General features: G+C 41.8%; 1 protein-coding gene across 1 annotated transcript in view; it reads left to right on the top strand.

Annotated features, from left to right (window-relative positions):
* The window catches only part of TTC28 (tetratricopeptide repeat domain 28), a 639,521-nt gene that overhangs the window by 188,029 nt on the left and 445,492 nt on the right, over positions 1 to 6,000 (top strand). The gene's annotated exons all lie outside the window — the stretch shown is intronic.

The following is a 6,000-nucleotide window of genomic DNA, read 5'->3' as shown; positions in this document are numbered from 1 at the left end:
TCCTTCTTTCTTTCTTTTCTTTTCTTTCCTTTCTTCCTTCATTCCTTTCTTCTTTCTTTCTTTCTTTCCTCCTCTCTTTCTTCCTTCCTTCCTTCCTTCCTTCCTTCCTTCCTTCCTTCCTTCCTTCCTTCCTTCCTTCCTTCCTTCCTTCCTATCTCTCCAGACATTATACTGAAGTGTGCATTGTGTTTTGTGACACAGGAAACAAGTTCAGGACCACTGGCTGCCCTGTGTGCCTATTCTGGTAGTACCTGTAGTGCCACCCCTCCCCTTCTTGGGGGCATGGGAGCATAGATTTGCTTTCTTTATGTATCATTCTCCTGATTCTATTTACTGCAGTCTATCAGTTCATGCAAGTCTTTGCATGCTTCTCAGAGTTCCTTAAAGCCCTCATTTTTTTCATTGCAATGCTATTCCTTTGCATTCATATTTGATTCAATTGAGCAAGTCAGCCAGGTAATTAGCATTTATGATGTCTCTACTATGTTCCAGGCATTGTACTGAGTGCTGGGAATGCAAGAACAACTCCCCCCACCCCAAACCAGTTCAAGAAGCTATGGAGAAGACATTTCCCTAGTTCTGTGGCTACAAGGACAAAAAGAAAGCACTTCTTGTCCTCAAGGAGCTTTCATTCTAAGAGGGGAGTGAGGAAAAACAGCTCGTACATATACATACACAACAGTGTACATATGTACACGCACATCCATGTATACGTTTATACACACATACGCATGTGTGTCTGTAGCAGCTGAAGATCCCCTTGGAGGAAGGCCCTGCCTGAGGATTGGGTGATGTCAGGGAGGCTTCCTGCAGATGGAGATCCTTGAGCCAAGGAGGGAGGACAGCTTGTGCAATGGCTGGGAGATGGGACGTAGAAGGTCATCCAGAGTCCAGAGTTACTGCTGTGTCGTGAGTACGATGTGACAGGCGCTGTGCTGAGCACTTACGATCATTACTTCATTTGGTCCTCTCAGTGATTCTGGGAGGTAAAGTGCTATTATGATCCCCATTTTACAGATAAGGGAACTGAGGCAAACAGAGGTTGAGTGACTTGGCCAAAGCCAAGCTAGTCAGAATTTGTTGACTCCAGGCCCAGTTCGCTGTCCACCATGTGGCTGCCTACCAGACCGTAGAGAGTGTGGAGGGGAGAAAAGGTAGGATGGGGCCAGGTGGTGAACATTTTAAAATTCCAATCACAAGCGTTCACGTTTGATCTCAGAGAAAAGAAAGAACCAACAGGATTTATTGAGAAGGGGAGTTGGCCTGGTCAGAACTATACTTTAGGAAATCACTGTGTTAACTTTGTGGAGAATGCACAGGGAAGGAACAGATGCTGGCAGAAATTGTAAGGTCTTGAGAGGATTTTTTTTAAAGGACAAGTGAGATTTGAGTGTGTTTGTGTGCTGCAGGGAAGGAGCCTCTAGACAAGTAGAAATGGAATTTTAAAAAATTCAGTTTTACTATCAAGTCTGAATTCCCTCCTCTCTCCCTCCCCCCAGCTGAGAAGCAAGAAAAAACAAAACCTGTTAACATAAAACATATGTAGAAGGCAAAATATGGCTTGACTACTTTTGGTCGTGACCAAAACCCAACAAAAACAACAACAGCAAAACATGGGGTTCAGTCTGCTCTCTGAGACCATCACCTCTCTCTCTGGAGGCAGGTGGCATATTTTATCACAAGTCATGTGGAAATTGTGGTTTGTCACCATATAGATCAGAGTTCCCTACTCTTTCAAAGTTACTTGTGTTTACAATATTCTTATTGTATAAATTGTTTTCTAGATTTTGCTCATTTTAATTTGTATCAATTCTCTCAAATCTTCTTAGGTTTCTCTGAAACCATCCCCTTCATCATTTCTTGGGGCACAAGAGTATCACTTGTTCAGCCATCTCCCAATTGATAAGCACCACCTCAGTTTCCTATTCTGTACTATCACAAAAAAGAACTGTTATAAATGTTTTTGTCCATATGACTCCTTCTCTTCTTTCTTTGATCTCTTTGAGGTATAGACCCAATAGTGGCATTACTGGGTCAAAGAGTGTGTACAATTTAATAGCAGTTTGGGCATAGTTCCAAATTGCTTTTCAGAAAGGCTAGACCAGTTCACAGCTCCATCAACAGCGTATTAATACACTTATTTTCCCAGAGCCCGTCTAGCTTTTGTCATTTCACTTTTCTGTCAACTTTGTCAGTCTGTTGGGTTTGAGGTAGAACTTCCAAGTTTCTTGGATTGGCATTTCTCTAATTATTAGTGATTTTGAGCATTTTTTTTTCACATGGCTATTGATAACTTGGACTTCTTCCTCTGGAGAGACTGAAGATTAATGAGAGAGGAGATGCTACTTGTAGCCATCTCCTGCAGAAGACAAGAAGGAGAAAAGAGGTTTGGAACAGCCTTTGAGGGGACTGAGTAAAAAGTGGATGAGTTTATACCCGAGCCACAGGATCTGAGATGCTTGTTATGGGGTGGGCGGCATTATCTTTATCACTCCCCTAGAATCATGGTTGGTCATTGTGTTTATCAGAGCTCTTGAGTCTTTCAAAATTGTTTATTTTTATCATATTGATATTATTAGTATAAATTGTTCTTCTGGTTCCATTCTTTTCATTTTGTAGGAGTCTCTGTCCTTTGAAATAGTTCCCCCCCATTTCTTACAGCACAATAATATTCGGGTACCACAATTTGTCCATTCCATATTGATGGACACCCCCTTACTTTCCAGTTGTTGGCCACCACAAAAAAGCTGCTTCTTGACCGAGATGATGGATCAATGTGTATAATATGAAATGCATTCTTGGATGTAACCAATACAGGAACATATTTGCTTTTATTGTGCTTATATGATATTGGGATTCTTTATTTCTTTAATCCCTCTCTGTCTCTGTCTCTTTCTCCTTTCTTCTTGCTTTCCTTCCTTCTTCCTCTTTCCCTTCCTCCCTTCCTTCCTTCTTCCCTCCCTTCTTTCCTTCCTTTTAGTGGATGGTGGAGGTGGGAGGGAGAAAAAAGAATGTTGGATAATTGAAGAAAAAAACCCCAGTAAAATTTGAAAGTCAAACATATATATTGAAGCAAACAGTAAGACAGAAATCAGGGAAGCTATACAAATTAGGGTAGATGATAGAATATGCTTTAGTTAATGGGCCTTTCAACTCTGAAATGAAATCACATCTCGGCACAACCAAGGAAAGAATGATCTCACTGGAGAAGTCCACTGTTAGCAATTTCTGGGGGTGAAGAAACATGTTGGGGGGTCAGCTTCCCCACATGCCTGCAGCTCTGGGGAGATCTTCTGTTCGCCATACACAGCTCATTCTTTGTAACTGTCTCACCTCATCTCTTTCTGCCTACATTTCTCCTTCTTCTTTTCTGAAATCTTTCTACGTATTCCCAGTGTCATGGACTCAGAAGTCTCTCCTTCAGTCAGGAATCACATCCGTGCATGTATATAGTACACAGATGCAAGGCTGTTCTTTTGGGAGCCCCTCCCTCTACCCCATCCTTTATAAGTGATTTGTCCAAGGGTGCACCCTTTTGTGACAGAATGAAAACTTAGTCATAACGTCTAGTGTTGTATTTGGCTTTGTCGAGTTTTTTTTTTAAACCTTTGGCAACAGCTGTTGACATATTTTTCATGATAGCCCCAAGATGTGCACTTTGGAGCAGGCTTCTCTGTTGTTTAGTGCACAAGTCCATATTAGCTGTAACAATACCTTCAAATGCCTTTTTCTTTGTCATCTACCAGGTGTCTCAGAGACCTGATTAGGAGAGTCTCATAGATTGGGAAAAATGGAGACTCTTTTGTGTTCGGTTTCAAGATGTCATCTCTGTGGTCACTGCTAAGCAGGGCCACTACCCAGTCAGTGGGAGCTCTATAGCACAATTCAGAAGGAAACAATTCCTCCTGTATTTCCAAATAAAGTATTCAGAGGGAATGATATTTGCTGAAAGTGCTATAGTGGAAAATTTAGAGAGTACAAGATAATTACTCGTAATTACCGCAATTTCTGCAAGGGAAATCATCTTAATTTGTTCCTACTAAGGAATAGAATTGCTCCACTTATAGCGTTTGAATCTTTTTAGGAGATTAATGTCCTGTGCCTTCATTAGTTTGAATGGACATTACAGCCTTTCAGTACATCTGAAATTACCCCTTTAATTCACTCTGTTTGAATTTCTGTTAAATGCAGTCTTCAATTAAAAAAAAAGTCTTATTCAATAGCATGTTGAGAACTCTTGCTGGAGAGAACCCCCACCTTTGCCCTAATCAACTATTAAAGAATAGTAGACCTCTGGTTAATAGAATAGGCTCACCAAAAAAAGTCATAATTCTGGATGGTGAAAAGAGGCTTTGGAACATACGCAGAGCATTATCCTGTCAGGAGGCTCCCAGAAGATTTAAAAATTTAAGTTGGCCTTTAGACTTATAGGTAATTATCATGGAGCAGAAGAAAGCGTGTGTCTCTGGGTATTTATATACAGGAGGAGGCCTGACTTTCTTTTTCTTTTTGTGTCTTTAATTGTTACTGGTGGAAAAGGTGACCTTTTTACACGTTGGGAAATGGAGAAAACTGGATTAAGATAAATACATGTGTGTTTACAGCTGAAAACAAGTATAGATTTATTGTTTATTGGAGCTGGAAAGAACTTTAGAGATTATTTAATTGAACTTCCTCATTTGAAGAAACTGAGGCCCTGAGAAATTAAGAGAGTTGCACAAGGTCATACAGCTAATTTGTGGCAAGCTGGGTTTTTCCATTTTACCATATTACAAAATGAAAAGGAAGCACAAAAAAGGTAATGATGAACATTGAGCTGCTAACTCTTACCTTTCTCAGAATCCAATCATCAGCAATATCTTCAGTGCAAAATGTGGAGAGTGCAATCCATAATTCATTCAACAAACATAAGACTCTATTCTAAGTACGTTCTAGAGTTATAAAATAGTAAGGCAGGGACAGTGCTACTATGTAATATTGTCATTAGAGTATGGTAGGTGTCTTAGGAATGCACTCCTGCCTCCTCTCTGCCTCTTGGAATCACTTGTTCCTTTCAGAAAACTTGGATGCCCCCTCCCCCACAAGGGAGGCCTTTCCTCACACCCCTCCCCCCTTACAAGGGAGGCCTTTCCTCACACCCCTCCCCCCCATGAGGGAGGCCTTTCCTGACCCCCCCCACGAGGGAGGCCTTTCCTCACACCCCCCACCACAAGGGAGGCCTTTTCTGACCCCCCCACCCCCAGGTGTTAATGCCTCCTGTAAGTAACACTAACTAGGTGTTTGTTGTCTAGCAAGCAATCCGGTAAAGCGGGAAGATGTTGGTTTAGGCTCAGAGGGTTTGCGTTTGAATCCTGGCTCTCTGACTGATCGAGGCTTTGAGCAAGTTATTCTGTGTCTTCTCTTAGTGGTGAGAGTTTGACTCCGATGATCTCCAGGATCTCTTCCTCTAATCACGTATTCCATGCTGTCTTTTAAAATAAGATTTTATTGATGTCTTTCTTCTGAATTTCATGCAGTATCTCTTCCTTTCACCTTGCCAGAGAGCTGTTTCATATAACAGATAGCAATTTTTCCTAGACAAAATAAAAAAAAAGAAGAGGAAAAAATGAGCACAACTGATCAAAGTACCCCTCCCCCCCCGCAAAAAAAAGGCCTGGAAAAACGTGCATGGTGCCGCCCCTGGGGATCCCCCACCTCTGCAGAAGGAGGGGGCGCTTCCTGTGTCTTTTCATTCGAGCCCCGCTTGTTATTTATGATTTTGCAACATTAACTTTCCATTTGCATTATTGTCATTGTGCGCGTTGTTTCCCTGGCTCTGCTGGTTTCACTCTGCGTCAGTGTGTGGACATCTTCGCGAGCTTCTCTGTGTTCATCACAGATCATTTCTTACGGCACGGTAATATTCCATTCCATTGCTGTTTGTTCCCCAGTTGGTGGGAAGGCGCTTTGTTTCTGTGCTATCCTTTGTCCTCCGCCACAACCAGATTTTATTCCCTTTCC

This window comes from Vombatus ursinus, unplaced genomic scaffold (genome assembly GCF_900497805.2).
Source record: "Vombatus ursinus unplaced genomic scaffold, bare-nosed wombat genome assembly UNPS02001287.1, whole genome shotgun sequence".
NCBI lineage: Eukaryota > Metazoa > Chordata > Mammalia > Diprotodontia > Vombatidae > Vombatus > Vombatus ursinus.
The sequence above is the reverse complement of the archived record's forward strand: the minus strand, read 5'-3'. Positions and strand labels throughout refer to the sequence as shown.